Below are 27,957 nucleotides of genomic sequence, written 5' to 3' on the forward strand. Positions count from 1 at the left end.
CAGAGAAAAGAAGCAGGAAATGAAAACAAAATGGAGATGTCACAGTTGCCTTTTTATATCCTCTGCCATCTGCATGGAATTTTACTGTCCCAAATAAAGTCCACAGCCCCTGTTTGTGGAAACTTACTGGCCCAAGAGGGAGTCCAGGGTCACACGAGCACATCACATGTCCTTACATGGCTTGCTGACTCACAGGGGGGTGACCCTTGGTTCCTTCATGCCTGAGGCATCCACAGGAAGACCTCTGGGTGGGATGAGTTTCTTCTATGGCCCATTGTTAGAGTGAAGTGTCCTTAATGAGCTATCAACACACAGCTGTCTAGCCTCAAGGTAAATTCATCTAATTGGCGTCACCCAGAAATACAATACAGATACAAATACATCGCCAATTGTCAAAAGTTCAGATACAGAGATGATACATGGATAATCATACATGCTACATTGTAACTTTTCCATTGACACCTTACATGATACACAATTTCCATAAATCTTACACAAAGTGTAATAACGGTAACAACAGTGATATAAAATGGCCATCTTTGCTATACACAGCATCACAAAGAGATTTTGTGCATTTTATTGAGTGTCCACTGTCACTGTGGTGTGTTTCCGAACTATTTGAGAACAAATCATTGTATTATTGTAAGGTGTGTGTGTGTTGCAGTGATGTGAGTGATGAACAACACTTGAATCCCAAAGATTTCAAAGATTTCAGAAGACAAGCAAATTTAAGGAAAAAAAGGGTGAGATTGCAATTGCTTCATCAGTTGCTTTTGCCAAATACCCTTTCTCTGACCCAAGGACCAGTTTAACAGCCACTTCTTCCTCCAAAATAAAAATCACTTCTGATAGTCACAGCCACAGCCAGCTTGAGGTCTCTCAGTCCAGCCCTGTCATGAACTTGTACCTTTTCATCTATAAGCATGAGGAAATATGGCTGCTAGATTGGGCGCACACCAAACTGCCTGATTTTTAAATATGAAATACAATTCCAGGGAGCATTACTAGGTTATGAATAATTCTCTATGCCAACCTTGAGCTTCCACATTATCTAGACAGTAGAATAATATAACTCCTAATAGTCAATACATATTTGTGAAGATCAGCAACATTTTTGCTCGTGGGATCCTGCTTGAATTCAAGCCTTCAAGCTCTTTAAATAAGATGATCAATTTCAATGTGTGCAGAGTCAGGTAAAAAAAAATCTTTACCAAAGTGTAATGAAAGCATCCTTAGTCATCTAAATTTTATAATCAATAACTCTTTACCCTGCCATATAACATTGTTTTATCTTATTTTATTTAAAGGTAGGCCTTTGAGCTTAATTCAAAGTCCCCTAACTACAAAAGGCTTGGGATATATTGTTTCTGGTATACATTGAGGGTGTGCCTGTGACAAAGATGGACAGATAGTGAAAGCCATCTTTCCTCAACACAAAAATAATGTTATAGGCAACTTGTTGAGTGAAACAGAAGTGCTTCATAAAGACAGTGAAATGGCTTATGGCAATGGGAAGAGATTTACAGTACCGTATGCATTCCATAAGGTGAACTACTCCAGTTAGTATTTACAGTTGTAGGGTAGACTAAACGGTTGTAGGGTAGACTAAACATAATCTCTAATCTTCAAGAACTGACCCCTGAAACAGCCCTCAAATGATCAGGAACAAGTTTAGAACTGGCTTGTATGGCACAGAGCACAGTGCGATTATTTAACAGTGCGATTATTTAAGTAGTAAATAAATTTAAATTCTAAAAAGTGAAAAAATCCCAGTATTGCTAAAAATAACCACATAGGATTTTACAATACTTGAAGAAATTATCCAAAAAAATCAAGTCACACTAAAAGCTTGTCTACATGGAGAAGTTCAACTGATATAAGGGAGGGTATGAATTTAAAGTGCTATAGTTATACCAGTGTAACTCCCCATGTGGATATTTATTCCAATATAAGAGTGCCTTTTTTTCTTGTTTAGTTTATATTGCTTTGGAAGCAGTTTAAACTAAGCTAAAAAATGCCACTCTTATTCCAGAAAGTCCACGTTGGGAAGTAAATAGCAGTATAACTATGTTGGTATAATTATACTGGTATAACTGAAGAAATCTCCCTTGTAGAATGCAACTTGAGACATGCCAGATAGTATTCTGGGGGGAGGAGGAAGGGCATGGACTTAGCATTACTGGCAATGATCTGCTTTGATCTTTGAATTCACCACAGGGCATGTGCTGCTCACAGATAAACCTGGTTTATGGTTTGCTACAGTGAAGCAGCAAAATAAAGATAAATATTCTATGACCACTTTAAATTACAGATGTGTTTGGATTAGATAATGATAATACTTCACTCTTGCATAGTACTTTATATGTTCAAGGCACTATGTAAAGATTAATCTTCACAATCCCTCAATGAGGAAGTATTATCCTCATTTTATAGCTGAGGAGGCGGAAGTAACTTTCTCAAGGACACACAGATCATGGAAGGGACAAAGTTAGAACTCAGGACTTCCTGACTCCTAATCATTGATCTCTATGCTGCTGCCTTTCCACTTAGATTATTCTTCATTAGCTCGTCATAAATTATAAATACTGTTTTCTGTGCATGGTGTGGTTATCCAGTGTACATACAGAGTATCTGGGCTGCACTGAGACGGCAAAGAAACATTTCTTAGTGATGATTATGCCTCCATATTGCATCAATGCCAATCTCTGCCTGAAGGACACAGGGCACAACTATCCTTAATGGGAATACTGCCTGTTACTGAAAGATTCAGTCATAGTTAATATTTCCACTGTAGCTGCAAGCCATAATTTCCATTTGAAATTATAGGTTGTGGCACTACCTGGCCAACTCAGAAATCAAATCATTCATGTCATCACAGTATCCCCTCGTTCCTTTAAACTTTGAGGTTTGGAGTGAGAGGGACAGCCTCAAGTCATAAAAATCCAGTTGTTCTCCACCTAGCATGTGACTTTGCTGATTTTAGATCATCAAGACCACGCCGGTATTTCAGACTGAGACAGTCTGCTGACCCTGTAATGTCAGTAGAATCATTATTTCCCTCATCCGTGCAGATCTCTTCCATTTCCCCTTCTCCCATTTGAATCCTAATGGTTCAGATAACATGAAACCTGAATCTGATGTACCCTTGGGTTTGGTTTAAAAAAAACCTGAGTATGGCTTTGCAAAATCAAATTCAAATCTGATCCTTCCTCCACCCAGCCTCTTTTACCAACATCCAGTGTTTCACTGGCATGTCTCCTGAAGTTATATGTTAACTTAGTAGACCTCATTTGACTTGTTGGATAACTTTATTTCATGAACAGTCATACGCACGTTCATTCCCAGGCACACATCTTTGGGGCATTGTGGTACACTGGAGTAGTCTACAATTCAGAGATAAAACCTGTAAATATATTCCAAATTAGATTTTCAAAGCAAATACTAATAAACAAAACCACCCGTGAACTCTCTTGTGCTCATTTCAAAATCTACCTCTTCATCATAGAATCATAGAATCATAGAATATCAGGGTTGGAAGGGACCCCAGAAGGTCATCTAGTCCAACCCCCTGCTCAAAGCAGGACCAATTCCCAGTTAAATCATCCCAGCCAGGGCTTTGTCAAGCCTGACCTTAAAAACCTCTAAGGAAGGAGATTCTACCACCTCCCTAGGTAACGCATTCCAGTGTTTCACCACCCTCTTAGTGAAAAAGTTTTTCCTAATATCCAATCTAAACCTCCCCCACTGCAACTTGAGACCATTACTCCTCGTTCTGTCATCTGCTACCATTGAGAACAGTCTAGAGCCATCCTCTTTGGAACCCCCTTTCAGGTAGTTGAAAGCAGCTATCAAATCCCCCCTCATTCTTCTCTTCTGCAGGCTAAACAATCCCAGCTCCCTCAGCCTCTCCTCATAACTCATGTGTTCCAGTCCCCTAATCATTTTTGTTGCCCTTCGCTGGACTCTCTCCAATTTATCCACATCCTTCTTGAAGTGTGGGGCCCAAAACTGGACACAGTACTCCAGATGAGGCCTCACCAATGTCGAATAGAGGGGAACGATCACGTCCCTCGATCTGCTCGCTATGCCCCTACTTATACATCCCAAAATGCCATTGGCCTTCTTGGCAACAAGGGCACACTGCTGACTCATATCCAGCTTCTCGTCCACTGTCACCCCTAGGTCCTTTTCTGCAGAACTGCTGCCTAGCCATTCGGTCCCTAGTCTGTAGCTGTGCATTGGGTTCTTCCGTCCTAAGTGCAGGACCCTGCACTTATCCTTATTGAACCTCATCAGATTCCTTTTGGCCCAATCTTCCAATTGGTCTAGGTCCTTCTGTATCCTATCCCTCCCCTCCAGCGTATCTACCACTCCTCCCAGTTTAGTATCATCCGCAAATTTGCTGAGAGTGCAATCCACACCATCCTCCAGATCATTTATGAAGATATTGAATAAAACCGGCCCCAGGACCGACCCCTGGGGCACTCCACTTGATACCGGCTGCCAACTAGACATGGAGCCATTGATCACTACCCGTTGAGCCCGACAATTTAGCCAGCTTTCTACCCACCTTATGGTGCATTCATCCAGCCCATACTTCCTTAACTTGCTGACAAGAATACTAAGAATACAAAGCTGATAAATCCTAACTGAGCTATATCAGGAAAGCAATTCGCTGAAACATCCACTGAGGCAGATACCTATAGCTTTTTGGATCTTATTATATCAGTCAGGCAACTCTTTGAATAAAACTTTCGCTAAGTAGGGTAGGCAAATGCTTTTTAAGGAAGATAGAAAGAGATGTGACCTCTGCTTATTAGAAACTGATGATCATAAATCAGTGTACATAATAACCACAAATCAGTGCTCTTGGCACATCTCAGCATCCAGATACACATGAGAGCACACATTATAGCAGGTAATTCCATGCATTCCCATCAAATGTAGACTTGAAGCTACTGGCATATAATTAGCTACAGTCAGAGCTCACAAGCCTGCTCGGAAAACTTTGAACAGTGCAACAGAGAAAATGTAGTCGCAGCCTTCCATAATTCAACACACTCAATGGGACGCTATTAATTTAGCATTTATTTTTTTAACATGAACTCCTAATGATTCAGGTATCTGACAGAGGAACACCCTTTGGACAGCACACACTAAAGTGTTTGTAAGCATTCCATTTGTAGAAGAGGTTTGTCAGAGTTCCTTTCCCACTCTGAACTCTAGGGTACAGCTGTGGGGATCCACATGAAAGACCCCCTAAGCTTATTCTTACCAGCTTAGGTTAAAAACTTCCCCCAGGTACAAACTTTGCCTTGTCCTTGAACAGTATGCTGCCACCACCAAGCGTTTTAAACAAAGAACAGGGAAAGAGACCACTTGGAGACGTCTTCCCCCAAAATATCCCCCCAAGCCCTACACACACCCTTTCCTGGGGAGGCTTGAGAATAATATCCTAACCAATTGGTTACAAAATCATCAAAGACCCAAACTCCTGGATCTTGGAACAATGGAAAAATCAGTCAGGTTCTTAAAAGAAGGATTTTATTAAAAAAAAATAAAGATAAAAATCATCTCTGTGAAATCAGGATGGAAAATACTTTACAGAGTATTCAGATTCAAAACACAGAGGATCTCCCTCTGGGCAAAACCTTAAAGTTACAGAAAACAGGAATAAACCTCCCTCTTAACACAGGGAAAATTCACATAAAACAAAAGATAAACTAATCCTCCTTGCCTGGCTTATCTATACTGGTTGCAATATTGGAGACTTGGATTAGGATGGGTTGGAGAAGATGGATTTCTATCTGGCCTCTCTCAGTCCCAAGAGAGATCAACCACACAAACAAAGAGCACAAACAAAAGCCTTACCCTCCTCCCCTTATTGGTCCTTTGGGTCAGGTGCCAGCCAGGTTAGCTGAGCTTCTTAATCCTTTACAGGTAACAGGATGTTGCCTCTGGCCAGGAGGGATTTTATAGCACTGTTTACAGAAAGGTGGTTACCCTTCCCTTTATATTTCTGACAAGGTTAAATAAAGATTTTTTTCTGCTCTGGACTTGATGGCTAATCTTTTCAGCAAGAGGGATTGGCAAACCCAGTGGAAACACCACCAGATGTGCTTAGATCGGGCTACTTCCCCCACCTCTGTGCTCTCCTACCTGCTGCTGGACTCTGCAGTAGCACCATAGGCCTTCCAACTTCTAACCTCCTCTCTGCTACCTAAAGAGAAAGCCCAGAGAGTGAAGAAACTGCCTGTCCTGTTGGTTCTGCCCCTCTCTGACCTGCATAGGTTTGTTGGTGTTTTTTTTTTTGTTTTGTTTTGTTTTTGGGGGGGGGGGGAGAAGAAGGGCTCTCTTGGCTCATAAATTCATATAGTCCACTGGTCCCAGGCAGATTCTGTGAGAGAGACAAACAGGCCTTCCTGGTCCCAGGTTTTATTCATTCCTGAGCAGGGCCGGTCAGGAATTTTTTGATTAAACATTTTTTTTCTTTGGAAAATGCTGATTTGTCAAAACTGAAACTATTTGCTGGAGAGGGTTGGTTTTGATGAATTTCTTGTTTGAAATATATATTACATATATATATATATAAATTGTTCAACTGCCCTGTTTGGACATTTTCAAACCAAGAAATTCAGTTCTTCAGTTCAAAACAACATTTAGTTTTGATATTTAAGCTAATTATGGTAAAATGTAAAAGGCTGAAAATGAAATGAGATATTTTGAAATTATAAAAAATGAAATGTTTTGATGGACCCAAACCATTTTTTTCCAGATTATTAGTTCACAAAAAAAGTTTACAAGATTTTTGACTTGTCATCCTAATTTGGGACAGGAAGACCATTTCCCATCCAGCTCTACTCCTGAGCTCCATGTAGGAGCTAGAAAGTGAGGGGACTCCCAGCCACTCCTATGCTCCCATTGATTCCCTGGTGCATGTAGAGGTATGAGGATTAAAAAAGGGGAGCAGGTTCCCCAGCTGTCCACACCTTCTATGGCTCTCCAGCGCCATTCAGGGGTCATCAGAAAAAGGGGACATTCTCTTGACCCCAAAATCTTAAAAGAGACACATCGCTGCTACAGTGTTATAGTAGAAACACTTTTCTGTAGGGCATGAAGGGGAGCATGTATATAAGCTCTCCCCTCCTTGGAGCAGTGTCTGACGATGTCTCCATGCTAGTGTACAAGACAGAAAATGAAATATAAATCAGGTAGTCGCAGACAATACATAAAGTGCTGCCAAATGACCAAAAGAAGCATTTTTTTAAATAGACAATTTTTTATTAACTTATTTCAGCTATAGAAATGTTAGGTGTGACTTGAAAACAATAGGACGTAACTTTGTTTTCCCAGATAGGTGTGTGATGTTTTTCAAGTTGATTGTATCCCTTTTCAATATAAATATGGTTTGGTCCTTTTCTGTGTGAAACCAGGCATTTGAAATAAAATTAGTTATGTCACACATTTAACTCAAAACATGTTCATGGCTTTAACGCCCTGATCCAGCAAAACACTTCAGCAACACCTAACTTTAAGCACATACATTGTCCTATTGTTCCCCTGCTAATGCTGCCCCAAATGGTGCCAAATACAAGATTTTGTGGTATGGATGCCTATTTACTAGACCAGTTTCAGTTCATCCACATCTTTTGAACATTAAAATATTGTGTTAAAGGTGATCGTAAACTCTGCAATTTTTTTTTTGTCTCTCTCTCACTTTTTCATTTTAATGTGTGCACTCTCCCTGACCGGTATTGCACTGCAGAGATGAATACCTGAATGGTTAAAATAAACAAACAGACTAAATCTCTTTTCTTTTTATATTCCTGCTGAAAACACTACCACTAATATATAAGCAAATGAGTGAAATGATTATGGGTAATTAGTTGATTCAGTAGCTGTAAGTAATTGTTTGACACTCATAAGCATTTTGTGGAAGATTATATTATCATTAAAACATATTTACAGTGTATTAGAAAACTCTTGGTGCAACTTAACCAAGCAAATTTCTCAACTCCTCTTAGAATAGAACCTTCACGGGGAGAAAATACTGGGTACTAAAGGGCTGTTTAACTTGGCGGAGGAAGGCATAATAAGAACCAATGGCTGGAAATTGAAGTGATATAAATTCAAATTAGAAATAGGGAAGAAATGGTTAACAGTAAGGCTGATTCGTCATTGGAACAAACTAGCAAGGGAGGTCGTGGACAGTGGATTGTTCATCTCTTGAAGTCTTTAGCTTGACAGTGGATGCCTTTCTGGAAGATATGCTTTCGTGAAACACAAATTATTGGGGTCAAGCCAGGAATAACTGGATCAAAATATGTGACCTGAGTTATGCAGGTGGTCAGATAAGATGATCTAATGGTCCATTCTTGCCTTAAAATCTATGAATCTGCAAAGAAGCCTTTTGAAATGCTCAGTTGGGATTTACTCTGCATTACATCACAGTGGAGGTATGTCTATTACTGTAATAACTAAAACAACTAGCCATTTAACCTATTAATAGAGCTCTTTACTTTTATGATATGTTCTGGTCACAAATAGTCCACATTGTTGTTTGGTCTACTGTGAGATAATTGACTTCTTCATTGTACGGTTTTCGCTCAACATATACATCTATGTAATTTCAGATAGTGGACCCCCTGACAGTGGATATATTATACTTTGCTTTATGAGTAATGAAACATGCTACTTAGGAATTTTGTCATTTGAGGCTCCAAGTCTGTCAAATCTCTCACTTTGATCATTACTAAATTGAATTTGAAGGGTTTTATAAAGTTCCATTAAAACATTTTTAATTTTCCAGAATGATATTTTATTATTTTTAAAAAAAATATTTTAATAGCATAAATGTTGGTCAAAGTTTGGTTTCGGAGTTCATGAATTAAATATTTGCAAAATATATATTGGGGGAAAGAAAACCACTTATTTTCTTTTAGCCGAAAGAAGGCATGAATTTAGAAATAATTTGTGTTTCCACCACAAGATTTTTACTTAAATATTTGTTTACAACATCGAAACCCCAAACACGGAATTATTGTGCAAGTGTGCATGCACCATAAAATGGGGACAGTGATACATCCCTATTTCACAGCAGTGTTGTGAAAACAAACTCAAAAATGTTTGTGGGATGCTCAGTTATTATTATGGTGGTGGCCCTGGCCACAGTCAGAAGAAAGGATACTGGGCTACATGGACCTTTGGTCGACCAAGTATGACCATTCTTATGTTTTTATGGCCTAAAAGAACCTAAACAGAAAGATAAAATGGATTGCCAACCAAAATGCAACTGACCAGCCTTGTCTCATAGTCCAGTCTGAGATAAATGCTCAATGTAAGCAAACAGCAGAAAGGATGAAAAATAAATCTAACAACAGTGGTAATACAAGTAAAGACATTTTTTTAAAAAAAATGTATTTCACATTGATATTTTCCCTTTAAACCCTTAAGTACTTCAGGGTGCATATTGAAAATCTTTTGTGTGTCATTGCAGGGGGATATATAACTTATACTGAGAAAATGTGGGGTCCAAGCTTGCATAATCCTTACTAATATAAATAGTTTTATTACACTAATGGGACTACTTGCATGAGTAAAGGATTGCTGGAAATATTCTGGTACAGTTTTGCATGTTGTTGATCTGAAAGGATTTTAAACTGTCATAAAAGTACAAGCCCATACCATCTGTAGTTGATAAGCAATCCTGTGATTGAAAGATATTTGATAAATAGCTTTACCACATTTTAATGCTACTCTATTTGCAAGAATAGACTGCCTCAGAGAGTAAGTTGTACCTGTTCCCCCAGCACAAGATGTAAAATAATATAATCTACTGTTGTTTTCTTTATTTTATTAAGCGCATATATGTGTAGTCTATATCCCTGCAGACAAAAGAACAATGTCACTGGAGCATTGAAGTGGTAATTAATTAATGATTGAACTGAAAATATGTTTGTCCAAGAACAAGTAAACAGGCTCCAAACTCTTCTCTTTGGCTAATTTTTAAAATAATGTACTTAGCAAGTCTAACCAAATGCTTTCCTAAGGCAGGAAAGTGTTTTGAGCATAAAATATGAGCAGGTGGCTAAGCAATGCATTTTGACTGAGTATAGTGGATTTACACTGAGGCTAACAACACCTTTTATTGATAATCTTCTCCCATCTGTTCTAATGATTTATTCCTGTCAAGAAAAAGGCAGGTGAGAAGAGAGAATGGAAATAAATGGCAATACATATGTTCTGAATTGGGCTGTGATTGTGCAAACAGCATAAATGCTATTGTTAATGTTAAGGCAATTACTATCCTTTAAACATCATCTCTACCCTAGTATTATGGAGCATTCTTCCTTCAAACTAGAGGGGGACAAAATATTGATGACAAAATGCAAAACATCAGTTTTCAAGGGGAATATGCATTTCTACTGAAAGCTATGGAAGGTCATATCTTCTGTGATATTATGAGAAGAATTATACTTTTTGTTGACATTTCACACAGCACAATTTGAGGAGGTGTAAAATCCAGAATTTAACACCCAATATTTTGTATTTGAAATACCCTAAAATAAACCTTTTGAATTTCATGCAACCCTAAGTCTGACCCCCAGTTTGTCAATTGGAATGTGAGGAACAGATTTTAAGTAATGGCAGACCACCATGATCATCATTAATTAAAGATCTCCTATTGAATCCATTCTTTGTGTTTCAAGATCTACTCACTGTTTTTTCCCCCTCTAAGGCTTTGTAAGGGAATGGTGGTAAGAAGGAGCCACTCAGATACCAGGTGGCAGGTAAAATGATGCTGGACATGGAAAGGAAATGGAAATAAGTATCAGCAGACACTAGTGCGGGAGTAGAGTGAGTGTAACATTATAGACATTAGAGCTGCATAGATCTATTAGCTAAGTAATAATAAATGCTTAATATTTGTACAGCACTTGAAGATTTAAAACACTATAGAAAAGCTAAGCAATTTATCTAAACATTTACCGCACCCCTCTGGCATAGGTGTTCTCTATTTTTGATATGAGGAAACTGAAATAAATAGAGGCCTAGAGTAAACGGTGTGTTTTAAAAATTTGTTACCTAAAATGTTTTTAACAGACATGTTTTAAAACTGTAGTATAGACAGGGCAAGTTGTATTTTGACATGTGTTAGTTGATGGAAGTGAACCATGGGGAAAAGCTGCACATGTCAGTAGCATTAGAATTCAGAAGACTGATTCAGCACTGCACTCCTAGTGCAAAATCTTGAGAACTGGTTGTAATGCACTATCAAATCAGACTGGTGGTCCTCTGTACAGGTATAAATAATATGTGGTATAAGTCAGTGGAGAATCTGACTCCTTTTCTAGAATAGGAAAATGAGGTGTGTTAAGCAACCATACTAGCTAATATGTGTTAATTAACTCCTTTAAACCCCAATTAGCACCTAATGTAGACAAAGACAAGTGTTTAAAGATATATTAGCTGCTTCTGGAGTTCTAAGGTTGATCTTGACTGGCTAAAATGTTTTTAAAACCACTGCCTTTGTCTACAAGAGATGCTAAGTGGAAGTTCAAGAACCTGTTAACATGTGTTAAGTACCCCACTTTCCTACTGTAGACAAAGTCGAAGTTCCATGCTTGTTTTGCTAGACCAAACTGCTGGATATTTTACTAATAGGCCATGCACCTGATTCACCTGTCAATGTAGGAAAATTCTTTATATTGTAGAGCTATGACTAGCAAAGTTTTAAATATCTCAAGGGACAGATCTTCCTTCACTTCCCACAGGAGACTGATTCTTCCTTAAGGTAATAGAGTTCATAGTTGCAAAGATTTGTTCCATAATATTTAACCTATATTTTACTTTTCTTAATTTCATCCTATTACTACCATTTTATACTATCTGTATAACACAAAATAACATAATTATCCCTTGAGTATGTATGCCTTTTGAGTATTTTTAAATGATTATCATGTCCCTAACCCCATAGTTATCATTTAGAAGGCCTCATTCTCTGCTCATTTACATCGGTGTAGGTCCAGAGTAATAAAGTCAACAGCCTTACTCCAGTGAATGAGACTTAAAACATTTTCAAAAAGTTTTCTTCCCGAGTCTGTCCCTTAAATCCTTAATCACTTTTGTTGCTCTTTCCAGAACTCCCTCCCTCTTGTCTATATTTCTCTGATACTGAGTTGAAATCTTCATTTCTGAAACATCTCATTGCAATTCCATGACTAATTTGCTGTCTTCTGTCACCCGTAGGTGAGTAGAATTAGAGGGAAAGGAAATCTGGAACATTTTAAGGATGAGATTAAGGTAAATTTATATAGAAGAGTGCTGGAGAAGAAAGTAACATAAAGTGGAATTAGATGCAGACCCCTGGGTCAAAAAAGAAATAATTGGTCCTGAGGAACAGGCAAGTTATCTGGGAACAAAGAACAGAGACAACTCATAGAAGAAAGAGCGAGAGAAAGTGAGATAAATCTGAGAAATGAAGCAAAAGGCACACCTCTTAGAAAAGTGCAGCGTGGGGGAGCAGTGAGAATTAAGAAGAGAGAGATGAATTTTGGAGCATTGTTGAGCCAGGAACAGAAGAGAGTGTCTAGTGCCTTGTCCATAGGGCCTAAAAGCAGAGAGGAGAAGGGAACTGGGTCTTAGAAGCATTTTATCCATTGTCTTGTCAAAATCCCAGACTGAGATTTCTGGCGCAGGGACTGTCTGCATTGTATTTGATTGTACAGTGCCTAGCATAATGTTGCCAACCTCGAGAGATCAAAAATCATGACTCAGAACCCCTCAAAATCAAGAGATTAGCCCAAGAAACCATGATTTTTAATCTTTTTTAACTCCCCTCTTTTCCACTTTCAATGAGTATGAAAATTACAGGTTGAAAATTCAACCTTTAATGTCCACAGACATGCACGACTCTCCCGGGCTGCTGAGGTGGAGACTCCACATTTCTTCTCCTCATCCCTATGATAGGGGAACTGCCATCCATTTTCTACTACTGTCTTGATGCAGCAGCAACAATTCTCTGCCTCCTGCTGTTAAGGTACATACCTGAAGGCAGGACTCAGTGGCAGGGCAAGTCTGTGTCCTTAGCCCCCAGGTTCTCACACAGAGCTCTGCCCAGCCCTGAAAATCATGGGATTGGAGGAGCTTCTCTCATCATCACAACATATCTTCCAGCAGATGCCAAAATCCCATGATTTAGGATTGAGAGTTGGCAACACTGATGTCCCTTACCCACTGCTCACCCCCAGCTGAGGAAGCTGCCATTCTGTCCCTTCCAGCTCCCACTCTCATCACTGTCCTTTGCCTCCCACCTGCTTCCCCATATCACCCTGCACTCTATTCCCCTGCAACACCTAAATCTGCCTCCTGTTCCCATTCTTTCTCCCCATCCACCTTTCACAGTGTCTCTGCTCCTCCTCACAGTCCCTGTGTCCTGTCCAGCCCCTTCCCCCGAACTATAGAGTGGCAGCCATTTTGCCTCTAGGGATGACTTCAATCTCACTGAAAACCATGGAAGCCAACTTTGTGAAGGGCAACCTAACGTCCATATAGACAGGCTGTAAGGAAATGGCAGGCATCTTTCTGGCTTCTGCCTCAATGAGAGTAATAGGAGATGGTGGCCATTTTGAATAAAGGAAAATGTATGAGTTGGCAGCCTTTCATCACGTGTTCACGTTTCTTAATCACTGACCGGGGCCTCTAGGAGTCTTTCACGCTACAAATAATGCATTTTTAAATTGTAATGGAGGCCACAGAGTGGAGAGTGAGATAGATGAAGCCCTGAGGAATACAGCCAGCTCTAAAAAAGAAATGGGAAGGGACCAAGAGAAGTGCTAATTGATCCTACACTATTGTGTCCATCTAGGAGCTGTAATTGCTACATTTAGGAGCTGGGAACATGACATCTCGTGTTTGTTTGAAGGTAGAAGGAAAATCATTTTGTTATTTGCTACTTCATTAAGCAAAGCAGTTGATTAGACAAGCACAAGCTGTGTTAAATCAGGTATCATAAAGTTGGCTTACGAAGTAAAGAAATACAAATTGCTCTTCATGATGGAGTGAGTCTTGGAAGCTCTGAGTTCTTGTAAATGTGTTGGTTTTATTGAAGAAATAAAATGTCAAAACAGCTACCAACAATACAGCTGAGTACAGGAAAGATGACACAATGTGTATCTGTACTTCAAGTACATATTACCATATCTCATCAGCATCATAGTAAAATGGCATTCAGGACAATCAGAGTAATGCAGTTCCATGGGCCATTAAATACAGGGTACTCTAGAGGAGGGGGTCAAGTTCTACACAGAGGCTACTTCTGCACTCAGGTTCTGGGGCTATCTTAATTCTTCCCCCTAAAAGGACTGTAAAGGCAGCCTGTGGGAATTCTCCAATCTCAGTCCGGCTCTGTAATTCCAGGGGAGGGAGGAGCTTGCTTAGAGGTTGGAGAAGCCCACCAGCATCTCACTCCACTGACTGCAGTTGAAAATGTTGCAGTGAAGGAGCTGGATGCTACCAGGCTTTCTCCTTCCCTTCTCACCCCACCCTATGCTGCTTTCTCTGTTCTGCTTGCCACGAGGAGAGAAGAGAGAAAAGAAAGCCATCTCCCATAATGGTTTTCTGTTTGCTTAAAGAAATAATGGAGGGGAGGAGATTTAATTAGTTGGATTTATACCCCTTAGTCCTTCAATGTCAATGGTAAGGAATCGGTGGGAATTTATTTAAAAAAAAGCAAGCTCTACTGAATAGAATCAATTACTGAACCTGAAGGATTTTGTCTCTTGGGAAAACAAGGGAATTTCTGGGCCTTGTTCTCCTCTCCTTTACATATCCCTGTTGCCACAGAATTTTCTCCAGTGTTACAACATCTCCTCACTAAATACAACAATTTTTCAGTATTTCATAGTCACATTTATATTTCTAGTCTCAATGATAACTGCTAAATTACAGCATTGCACATGCTCAGCAACTTAAAATATTAACAAAATACATCCAGTGTGATACATATGGCAATTCCTGCAACATCCTTGAAAGACCTTAGGGTATTAAGTTTATGTATTATTCTGGGCTGGGATTGTATGTACCCTCTCTAGAGGGCAGATGTGACAGATGTAAGACCTGGGAGTTCAAAAGACTGTACTGAAAATGTGCCACACAAGTATGGACTTTTTAGACCATAAGTGTTAAGTGGATTTCCTGGGGAACCCCTAAGAAGAGATTAATGCAAATTCCCAAACTCTGGTATTGCAAAAACCCAAACTTTTGAAGCTATGCCCTGAAGAGAGGATCATTGTCTGCTGATCATTTGTTACAGAAGGCCAAGATGAAAGGCCTGAGGTATATAAAGAAATGGCTAATCTGCCCACTCTCTGTTCTGGTTCTGGATCTAAAACAGATGAAATTATAAGTAGGGGAAAACCTGGCAGTGGGTTTTGCAGCACTAAAACCTACCAGAGCACTAGACTGGAGTCGGTTATGACCTCTGGTAAGCATGCTAGATTTTTAAATGTTTAATGTTTTCTCTGTAATGATTTTACCTTGAGAATAAAAGTGCTTGCTTAGAAGGAGCTGTGTGGCAGCTTATAACTGTGGGCAATATACTGGTCAGAGCCCTCAAAAAGAAAGCGTAGCACAAGTGCTGGCCTTTCAGCCAGTCTGGACTGGTGAAGCTATCACAATGGAAGGCAGTGAACAGTGTAGCCTTAAAATCCCCAGACAGGAGGGAGTGAGATAGGGTCTCCACCCAAGAGAGGTGACGGCTGGGAGACAGAATCCTAAAATGGGTGCCCTTGGTGGACCACAGAGGGGGAATACAGGTCCAGCTGCCCAGAACTGTGACATCCAGTCTCTTAATGTGCCATTCATCTCAGTACTGAAGGGAAGAAGGAAAAGATTTCGGGCAACAAGATCAGGAAGAATGGGCTCCACCTAAACCAAAATGGACCCAGACTGCTGGCACTAAACATTAAAAAGGTTGCAGAGCAGTTTTTAAACTAAGAAATGGGGGAAGCCGATTGCTGCAGAGGCGCACGTGGATCGGATAGAGACTTCTCTTAGAGGAGAGTCTATTGATAGAGATTCTCTAGGTTTTAGTCAGGAGGAGGGAATGGAGGAGGATAAAGTATGGGCCAGATCAGACGAGAAACATTCACATCAAGAATCTGACACATCAGAAGAGGGCAGACAAATAAACAGTGACAAGTTTTTAAAGTGCTTGTACACAAATGCTAGAAATCTAAATAATAAGATGGGTGAATTAGAGTGCCTCATGTTAAAGGAGGATACTGATATAATAGGCAACACAGAAACCTGGTGGTTGAGGACAATCAATGAGACACAATCATTCCAGGGTACAAAATATATCGGAAGGACAGAACAGATCGTTGGGGGGGGGGGGGCGGGGGGGAGGGCAGGAGTGGCGCTATATGTGAAAGAAAATGTAGAATCAAATGAAATAAAAATCTTAAATGAATCCACACGTTCCATAGAATCTCTATGGATAGTAATTACATGCTCTAATAAGAATATAACAGTAGTGATCTATTATCGACCACCTGACCAGGACAATGATAGTGACGATGAAATGCTAAGGGAGATTAGAGAGGCTATCAAAATCAAAAACTCAATAATAGTAGGGGATTTAAATTATCCCAATATTGACTGGGTACATGTCACCTCAGGATGAAATGCAGAGACAAAATTTCTCAATACTTTAAATATCTGCTTCTTGGAGCAGCTGGTACAGGAACCCACAAGGGGAGAGGCAACTCTCGATCTAGTCCTGAGTGGAGCGCAGGATCTGGTCCAAGAGGTAACTATAACAGGACTATTTCCACGTGGAAATAATGACCATAATATAATAACATTTAACATTCTTGTGGTGGGAAGAACACCTCAACAGCCCAACACTGTGGCATTTAATTTCAGAAAGGGGAACAATGCAAAATGAGGAAGTTAGTTAAACAGAAATTAAAAGGTACGGTGACTAGAGTGAAATCCCTGCAAGCTGCATGGACACTTTTCAAAGTCACCATAATAGAGGTTCAACTTAATTGTATACCCCAAATTAAAAAAACACATGAACAGAACTAAAAAAGAGCCACTGTGGCTGAAAACAACCATGTAAAAGAAGCAGCGAGAAATAAAAAGGCATCTTTTAAAAAGCGGAAGTCAAATCCTAGTGAGGTAAATAGAAAGGAGCATAAACACTGCCAAATTAAATGTAAAAATGTAATCAGAAAAGTCAAAAAGGAGTTTGAAGAACAGCTAGCCAAAAACTCAAAAGGTAATAATACAATGTTTTTAAGTACATCAGAAGTAGGAAGCCCGCTAAACAACCAGTGGGACGCCTGGACGATTGAGATACAAAAGGAGCATTTAAAGACGATAAAGTCATTGCAGAGAAACTAAATGAATTCTTTGCTTCAGTCTTCATGGATGAGGATGTTAGGGAGATTCCCAAACCTAAACCGTCTTTTGTAGGTGACAAATCTGAGGAATTGTCACAGATTGAAGTGTCACCCGAGGAGGTTTTAGAATTAATTGAGAAACTTAACAGTAACGTCACCTGGACCAGATGGCATTCACCCAAGAGTTCTGAAAGAACTCAAATATGAATTTGCGGAACTATTAACTATGGTTTGTAACCTGTCCTTTAAATCAGCTGTTGTACCCAATGACTGGAAGATAGCTAATGTAACACCAATATTTAAGAAGGGCTTAGAGGTGTTCCTAGCAATTACAGACTAGTAAATCTAATGTCAGTACCGGGCAAATTAGTTGAAACAATAATAAAGAATAAAATTGTCAGACACACAGACGAACATAAATTGTTGCGCAAAAGTCAACATGGTTTCTGTAAAGGGAGATCACGTCTTACTAATCTATTAGAATTCTTTGAGGGAGTCAACAAACACGTGGGTTAGGGGGATCTAGTGGACATTATAATCTACTTAGATTTCTATAAAGCCATTGACAAGGTCCCTCACCAAAGGCTCTTACGTAAATTAAGTTGTCATGGGATAAGAGGGAAGATCCATTCATGGATTGAGAACTGGTTAAAAACAGGGAACAAAGGGTAGGAATAAATGGTAAATTTTCAGAATGTAGAGGGGTAACTAGTGGTGTTCCTCAAGGGTCAGTCCTAGGACCAATCCTATTCAACTTATTCATAAATGATCTGGAGAAAGGGGTAAACAGTGAGTGGCAAAGTTTGCAGATGATGCTAAAGTGCTCAAGATAGTTAAGACCAAAGCAGACTGTGAAGAACTTCAAAAAGATCTCACAAAACTAAGTGACTGGGCAACAAAATGGCAAATGAAATTTAATGTGGATAAATGTAAAGTAATGCACATTGGAAAAAATAACCCCAACTATACATACAATATGATGGGGGCTAATTAAGCTACAACTAATTAGGAGAAAGATCTTGGAGTCATTGTGGATAGTTGTCTGAAAACGTCCACGCAGTGTGCAGCAGCAGTCAAAAAAGCAAACAGGATGTTAGGAATTATTAAAAAAGGGATAGAGAATAAGATGGAGAATATCATATTCTTAGTGGTCTCCTCATCTCAAAAAAGATATACTGGCATTAGAAAAGGTTCAGAAAAGGGCAACTAAAATGATTAGGGGTTTAGAAGGGGTCCCATATGAGGAGAGATTAAAGAGGCTAGGACTTTTCAGCTTGGAAAAGAGGAGATTAAGGGGGGATATGATAGAGGTATATAAAATCATGAGTGGAGTGGAGAAAGTGAATAAGGAAAAGTTTTTTACTTGTTCCCATAATATAAGAACTATGGGCCAACAAATGAAATTAATGGGGAGCAGGTTTAAAAGAAATAAAAGGAAGTTCTTCTTCACTCAGCGCACAGTCAACCTGTGGAACTCCTTGCCTGAAGAGGTTGTGAAGGCTAGGACTATAACAGGGTTTAAAAGAGAACTGGATAAATTCATGGAGGTTAAGTCCATTAATGGCTATTTGCCAGGATGGGTAAGGAATGGTGTCCCTAGCCTCTGTTTGTCAGAGGGTGGAGATGGATGGCAGGAGAGAGATCACTTGATCATTACATGTTAGGTTCACTCCCTCTGGGGCTCCTGACATTGTCCACTGTTGGTAGACAGGATCCTGGGCTGGATGGACTTTTGGTCTGACCCAGTATGGCCATTCTTGTGTTCAGGGAAAAGGAGTGATGCTTGAGTATATTTTTTTCCCCTCAGGGAACAAAGTTAATATTTTTTTAAATGAGGCACGGTTACCTGGCATTAGCCAATTCCTTTTTAATTTGTATAATGGACATATGATCTGTTTAAAGTACAATAATGTCTCCTAAGGGAAAACTTTTATTTTCCAGTCCTAAATGTATTGAAAAACTCAAGCTTTCCCAGGGTCCATAAACCCTTTAGTTATTTACAAATAGCTAAAGGTTGTAGTTGATATTTCCCAGGGATGGAATGAAATGACACAGCTTTATTTGCTTAAGCCTACAGTATCTGGACAGTACTTGACATTTCCAGTTCTATGAGGAAGCTTTGTACGAGTGTTTGCTAAGTTCATTTTATACCTTATGCCTACAGTACAGTTGGTTTATCCCCTAATTCTGTGATCATTCAAAAACTTTGGACAATGTCTTGAACTGCAAAACCTGTTATATATCTCTGCATAAAAATAATGCTCAGGGCCAGATGGCTGTCCCATCACAAAAAAAACCCACAGAAGGGGCCAGGATGGAGAGAGTTTCAATTACAAAAGTGGGGCTTGTGGAAGAAGCAGAGCGTATACTACATCTAGGGGTATGTCTACACTGCAGTTAGACCTCCATGGCTGGCCTGTGCCAGCTACTCTGGCTTGTGGAGCTCAGGCAGTGGAGCTGTTTGATTGTAGTCTAGACTTACAGACTCAGGCTGGAACCTGGGCTTTAGGATCCTGCAAGGTGCGAGGGTCCCAGAGCTCGGGGTACAGTCTGACCCCAGACTGACCCCCGAATCCTGTAGCCTGAGTTCAAATCAGCTAGTACCGGCCAGCTGCAGGTTTTTAATTGCAGGGTAGACATGCTCTAAGAGAGTGTAGTTGTCAGGTTATTAGAGAGACAAGGTTGGTGAAGTAATATCTTTTTTATGGACCAACTTCTGTTGGTGAAAGAGACAAACTTTTGAGCCATACACCTGAAGAAGAGCTCTGTGTGGCTCAAAAGCTTGTCTCTCTCACCAACAGACTTTGGTCCAATAAAAGATATTACCTCATGCACCTTGTCTCTCTAATACCCTAAGAGAGTCATTAAAGTGGAGGCCCTGCTTCCACCAGTTCCCTGTAAGTATGGCTTCACTGAAGCTGTGCTGCCAGGAACTTCCCTTCCCACAGATATTCCTAGCACCTCAGCCTTAGGAGGAGGGAGGGTTTCCCAGCATAGATTGGGTTTCACAGGAAAGAGGAAATCCTTTAAAGCAGCCGTGTGTTTAACAAATAAACACTCACGGTGTTTCAGGGGTGGGAAAGAAAACCGCAAACACACACATTCTCTCTGCACTGGTTAGCAGATGAAGTATAAATTGTTTTTTGGAAGAAATGAAAGTGCAATTCTTCATTTGGCAGTTTTCATGCTGAGCATCTTATAAAATCTTCCAAACATAAATAAAATTTCATGGTCTTTTTCTTTTCCCTTGGACACTCTCAACCAGCTTATCTATCATCTCTAGGGTAACTGTACTATACTTGTGTTCTTTGTCTGCCTATACTGAAATCAATAAAATAGAACTCTGTTTGTTGGGCCAGAGCTGTAATATCATTATTCAATCCGCTAGCAGTTCCCTATTTGAATCAATAAAAGGCCAAGAGGTCTTGACAAGCTATATTTTTTCTAATATTGATCTTGGTGACCAAGCTGGTGCCCTAGAGTCTAACCATTGATTTTAAAAGAGAGAGTTGTCAAGTTGGACACCAATTTTGTGCTATTAAACACATCAGGATTTGTAATTAAAGAAAATGTCAGGCTGTCATATTTTACAAGACTGGCAAGAGAGAGCTTTTCAGAGACATGCAAGCAAATTAAAAGGTGCAGATGTGCTGAAGATATACGTATTGTGAATATATATTCTGTGTAAATAGACTTTGTTGAAATCCAAATCAGACTGAATAACTTTCCATAGAGCATGGGCATTGCCGGCCTTCAGTGTCCCAAGGATTTAAGAATTTAGGGAAGTAATCTGATTCATGGACTTAATTATATGAACTGTTTGTTTTAAGATTAAATTACATTAATTTTACCCTCTCACTGAAAAAGCAGCAATTTAGTCACTGCAAATCTTATTCTGTCTTAATGCTCCAGAGTAATCTATGTGAGTTTCAGACAACTGTATTGTTCGTCCTACTATGATTTCTGATGTTCCAGATAATGGTTGCTAGTTCTCTGTTACCTTATGTAAGATCTAATATGCAATGGAGCTTGTGATTGAGTTCTGGAGCAACCCACAGTCCATTCTGGATTCAAGCACATATACATGACTGGGAGGCAGGCTATAGCAGTGCTCCTGAGGGCCCCTGGGTATGTATAGGGATCCTAATGTACTTATCCCAAAATTCTGATATATTTATACTGACGTGTGTATTAGAAGATGGCAACTATCAGCACATAGGAAGCTTGATTGATATTGAGGATAAAGGTACTTTAAGGTGTAATCTAAATTTTAAATATACCTAGTGTGATTTTTGAACAGGTGTATTGTTTTCCTGGCAGAATCTCTGTTTTCAAGCTGTTTGTTTTAAATTTCAAATACAGCCATTAATGCTACATTATTTTACTAATGAATCCCATATTGTTGTGTATATTTTGGTATTAAATTATGGGTTGGTGCCCCCTTGTATCAGGTGCTATAAATACATAATAAGGGAGAACTCATGCCTCCAGGAGATAATAAACTAAATGAACAAGACACAAAAAGGGCAGGGGAAAGGAATTACAGCTAGGACACTAAGGCACAGAGGAATTAATGGCTAGACTTTCAAAACTGCCCAGCTTCCATATAAGCACTAAAATAAATCACCAGATTTTCAGAAAAGGGCAGAATGGGTGTTGCGCTCTGGAAAAGTGGCCATAAGTGCTACTGAGCTCTTCTTAAAATCTGACTCCACTTGTGTGTGATGATGAACATTTAATTATCTGACCCCATGTGATTTGTCCAAGGTCACCCAGGGGACCTGTGTCAGAGCCAAGAACTGAAGTGCTTGCCTACATGGCCTTGTTGTACAGACTAAGGGGGTGTGAATTGCAATGCACAACAGAGTGCTGCAATGTAACTCCCCAGTATGGCTTCTGCTAGCACAAACTGAACGGTACCTTGTTTGCATTAACATAGTCCTGTTGGCAACACGAACTAGGTTGTTGGATCATATTAAAGAAGTTCTGTATTAAAATCACAAATGAGTTTGATTCCCCATAGTTTGAATTCCAGGGTATTACTAATTAAGAGGTCTCTTGGTTTTTGGTACTGTTTCTCTCCCTCTATGTGTGAAACTTGCAAGCTGCTAATTGCGTTAGTACGGTCTAAGACAGAGTCTGTTCTCAAAGCAATTCACACAGAGAGAGACTCAAAGCAATACTCTGTAACAACAGAAACAGCACCCAGAGACTCCCTGCCCTTTTGTTGTATTAACAATTGTGATTAAAATAGAGATAGAGGATGTTTGTGGATGGATGCTTGGTGTGGATAATAACTGAATGATCAGGGAGGTACCAGCCTAAGAATCCAGTGTCCATCGGCTAAAGAAGGCGTCAAGTGGAAATAACCAGAGGACCCCCAGAGGGCAGACTGGAATCCACCCAACAGCCTCAAGAATGGGAGAACCAAAGAACAAGATAACATCTAGCAGCATGGAGCCATCAGGAATGTGCTATCTGCTGACTGATTCAGCAACAGCGTGATGAAGCAATTCCCACAAACTGGCCTAGGAATAAATTCCTATAAAATTAGACTCTAGAAAGTGAGAACTAAGGGGGGGGGGGCGGTGTCTGATTCTGCAAATCAACTTCCAGGAGCATCAGATGAGCATCTGACAAGGCCCTGCTCCCTCCTCTTATCCAGGCTACCTGGCCAGTGGCTTGGCATGAGCAACTCTAAGGCTGGTAACTATGATAACAACCTTGCAGAACCTCTGTGTGTGTGTGTATGAATGAATGTGTGAATAAATATGAGATTGAATGGAATGTTATAACTATAACTAACTGCTTACTATGATTCTTTCTGTATTCACAATAAATGTGGTATTTTGCCTTTTTCCCTTTAATAAGATCCTGCTGGTTTTTAATTTATTGGTACAACACTAGCACAAACTGAACGGTACCTTGTTTGCATTAACATAGTCCTGTTGGCAACATGAACTAGGTACCTTTTAGTTTGTGCTAGCAACATCCAGTTACAGTGCAGCACTTTGTTGAGCATTGCAATTCACACCCTTTTAGTCTGAACTATAGTGCCATGTAGACAAGCCCTACAACATAATCCCCAAAGGATTCTTGTTTTTCTTGAACTCAATGCCTGCATTTCAATTTTCACAACTGTTCTTGACTTACAATTCTTGGGAGTTGCACTGAAATCCCATTTTTCTTTGTTTCAGCAATTTATTTTGTTTTTGGGTAGAGGGAAATTGTCTTTTAGAGTGTGTTTCTTGGAGAGAAGTCCCAATTCCATAACACTGTATTATAACCTCATCACTCAGTTTATAAGACTATCCACAGGCTTTTCTTTAGCAGAGATTTTATTTGAATGCACAAATTCCAAGGAGTTCTAGTCTATTTTTACAGACGTTAAGGGGCATTAAAATGCTTTAAGAGTCAACTTCATTAGCTGACTCCACATCAGCTTGAATAGTACAAATAAGGAAATAGTGCACTTATGTTATCTGGCAATCAGTTCTGGTTCAGGGCTTTTCAAAAGATGGGAAGGGGAAGATTGCTTTATATACAATCTATCATATACAAAGAATAGAAGTAGTAGTTTAAATGTTTTTTTATTGTTATGGAGAGGCAGTAGCTGCTCTATAGTTAGGGTTTCACTGGCTTACATTCTAAAACTCCATAATAGCAGCCCTTTCACTTTGGCTTCGAAAATTCATTTGGCCTAAAAATTGCCAGATTTACTGTCAAAGGCAAAGCTTTTGCAAAGGGTGAAGAAAATTAACCAAATCTTATGAGTTACAGATCATTAAGGTTTCAGCTAGATTTGAATTGTTGAGCGTATCTTAATGTTCCTGTGTCTTCCTCTAGGTTCAAAGTGATTTTTTACTAACTGTTCACATTTTCCACATAGATAAACCTCTTTGAAAATTTATGTCCCTGGTAAATTTGAAGAAAAAAAATGGGATTCAACAAAGTTATTAGCAGTTTTTATAGTGGGTGATCTAGTGATCCTTCTATCATGAATATCAATTTCTTAAATAGAATTATTAATAATCTTTGTGGGAGTTTCTTCACTTGTTCATCTGATAAATCCTTTCTTTCAGTGAGAGCAGTGTACGTGGGAGTATGTTGCCCTCTATTGTCTGGCAGCTGCTTAGAAAAATAAAAAAAAATAAAAATAAGGGGCCTCCTCTAGCTAATAGTTAACAGAGTTCTTCATTTAACTCACATGGTAGAGAGAGCTATTTTTGTAGCTATCAGAACAGAGCTCCAGTTGGAATTCCACAAGTGTGTTTGTTTGGCTTTCTATGTAGAGGTGGTAGATTTATATAGTAACTCCATAGTAACCATGGTTCCATTCTATGTTGGATTTTAATGCATCACTAATGAAAAAAAATCCTTCTTGTAAATATTCTCTAAAATGTTTAGGGCTATGTCTCATTGGCAGCTAGAACACACCATGAATGCATCTGATGAAGTGAGCTGCAGCTCACGAAAGCTTATGCTCAAATAAATTTGTTAGTCTTTAAGGTGCCACAAGTCCTCCTTTTCTTTTTGCGAATATAGACTAACACGGCTGCTATGCTGAAACCATGAAAACTGTGATTAAATTGAGCCAAGTACTTTTTGAGATTAAAAATACTTTAAAAAGTCTCTCTTTTTAAATGTTTGCAGGTTCTAATGTTTCTTGTATTCCTTTAGAGAGGTAATGGCATCACACCACAACATTTGAAAAGTAGGTAGACATAAACAGTACTGAATGAAAGGGTGGGAATAATGAAAAGTTTAAGAAATCATCATGATAAGAAAATACATGCCATTCTCTGCCATTGAAGCCAACAGATCAAAAGGAGGGTGACAGAAAATAGTTTAATTGCCATGTTCCAAACTGGCCCCAAAATGAAAAGAAACTCCAGGAACTCCTGTAACTGCCCCCCCCCCCCCCCCAAGTTTCTTCTTAGTCCTAAGGAATGTACACAGGTCTGTTTTCCCCCTGGGATCGGAGAAGAACAGAGTTTGAGTAACTTTTACATAGGAAGTATGTGGCAGGGCTATGAGCAAAACCCTGATCTAAAATGATACATACCCAATGTTTTATCAATGAGGCTTTGGATCTCAAACAAGTAGCATAATCAAATCCCTTTGTTTGGGATAACCATAAAATGGGGCTAGTAATGCCTTCCAGTAACTCACTTTTGTAAAATGGTTTGAGACTGACAGCTGAAAAGGCTAGATACAAACATTATTAGCCAAACTTTTCAGCTGGTTTAATGGTGCAACAGAGGAGTTCAGTGATATGGCAGTGATGTACTGTGGCCAAAAGGGATTAAGTTTTGATTGTGGAAGAAATATTTTATTATTTCTATTTTGTTTTAACGTAGCACCTCCGAGCCCTAGTCAAGGACCAAGACCCCATTGTGCTAGGTTCTGAACAAACACAACAAAAAGATTGTCCCAGCCCTGAAGAGCTTACAATCTGATTATAATACAAGATACAACAGACCAATAGGTGGATGATTATAAGGAAACAATGAGATAATATTGGTCAATAGAATAGGCAATGGTCTCAGTACACCGTTGGCAGGTTTTTGTAGTGATCACAGCAAAGCAAAGAGTTTTAAAGAGGGGTTTTAAGGAGAACAAATAGCTTTGCAGATGTTCATGGGAAGCTCCTTCCAAGCATGAGGGGCAACATGGGAGAAAACGTGAAGGTGCTTGCTTGAAAATTTAACAAGTGGGCAATAGAGACTGGTATCATGGGCAATCAGAGGCAGGAGTCGACTTTTCAATACTGAATGAGAAATGACAAGTAGGTTGGGGAACTTGAGTTCCTGTCTTGGTTCTGAAACTTTATTTGCTGTGATGTATTATTGCCAGTATTCCAAAATCATAAGTCAGTCCCCCAAAAATCAAGAGATTGGCTTAGAATTAATGCAATTTTTAAAAAACTGAGTTATTTTTATTTGACTTGTGTGGCCCTTTGGGGTACATTTGGTTTACATTTTCAGCCTTTTCTCTGCAACTGGAGGACTAGAAACTTACTCTTTTAAAAAAAATGAAAGCTGAGTTTTTAAGATCAAAGATCTAGAGTTTTAAAATACTTCAGTAAATATCTTCCATTGTTGTAGGAGTCATGTGGGTCCCAGGATATTAGAGAGACAAGGTGGGTGAGGTAATATCTTTTATTGGACCAACTTCTGTTGGTGAGAGAGGCAGGCTTTTGAGCTATAAAGAGCTCAAGTTGAAAGCTTGTCTCTTTCACCAACAGAAGTTGGTCCAATAAAAGATTTTACCTCACCCACCTTGTCTCTTCAATAAATATGATAAGACTTGTGATAAATTTATGAGAATTGGCAACACTTTCCAGTTGCAAAACAGAATACTATATTTTATCCCTTTATGGGCCAATCCTCTTCCCATTGAAACGTGTGAAACTTTTGCCATTATTTATTTTTTTAAAAAAACAAAGAAACTTAGTAATTTTAAAAATAAACTAAAAAAAAATAATATTCAATGTGCATATTCAAGCATAAAATCAAGAAATGCAAACATTACAATTCATAGCAAAGTTAAAAGTCACAGCCATAGCACTGTATTAACAATTTGGTTTCCATTAAAAATAAATTAAAACAATTGTTGCTTGTACAAAAAATCCTGGATTACTACTGTGAGACATACATAATCAGTAATAATTAATGCAGCCTGAACCTATATTTGCTATATATCTCAGATATTTACTATATATCTCAGATATTTGCTATATATCTCAGATTTACTGATATTTAAGCGAGAAAGCACTTGAATCTGCTCTACTGCTTTCTTTATCCTATAGTCTAAGAAGTGGGATGAGCTATAAATTCAGAGGATTTGATGTAACTGTTGGCAGAGTGAAAGGAAAGAAGATAAATAGGGGTAACATCGCAACAAGCCTGTCTCATGGTACTCCTTCAAGTCACAACTGGCTTGGTCAAAACAAGTATAAGTTAAATCTGACACCTTTTAAGTTAGGTCTCTGAAGAGGTACTTAGTACTGAACTCTAGTTCCAATTCCTTTTATTTACATAAGCACCGGAGGTAATGAAAAAGCAATTCTATATTAATTAAAAGGTCAAAGGAAATGTTGTAGCTTTATAACATGCAATTTTCAACTGCTCCTGTTTTCATTCATATAATAGTACTGGTCTGTCTGAAATTCCTTCCAGGGGCAGAACTTGCATGGCTGTAATGCTATTCCAATGGAAGATTTGTACTCAGATATATAGAATTATCTGAGCAGGAAATTTAGAATGTATTTAAAAAATCAAAATCCATTTCTCTCTGTTTTAGAAAGTTATTTGACTTGAAATTCATTTGACTTCACAAATATTTAACTTTTTCTATAACAGAGATAATTTACAAATATCTATCTATCTATCTATCTATCTATCTATCTATCTATCTATCTATCTATCTATCCTCTTTTTTCTTAACATTAAAATACAATAAATAGACACACAGAAAGAATGACTCCACGTCTTCTGAAATAGAGGAAAGCAGGGCAAAATGTTATCTCAATATGAATATGGACTTG

The 27,957-nt window shown here is 38.9% G+C and overlaps 1 protein-coding gene across 2 annotated transcripts in view; it reads left to right on the forward strand.

The window, feature by feature from the left end:
* CNTN5 (contactin 5) overlaps positions 1-27,957 on the forward strand; it is a 969,593-nt gene that overhangs the window by 259,700 nt on the left and 681,936 nt on the right. The window lies entirely within an intron of this gene.

Source organism: Lepidochelys kempii, chromosome 1 (assembly GCF_965140285.1).
Source record: "Lepidochelys kempii isolate rLepKem1 chromosome 1, rLepKem1.hap1, whole genome shotgun sequence".
Lineage (NCBI taxonomy): Eukaryota > Metazoa > Chordata > Testudines > Cheloniidae > Lepidochelys > Lepidochelys kempii.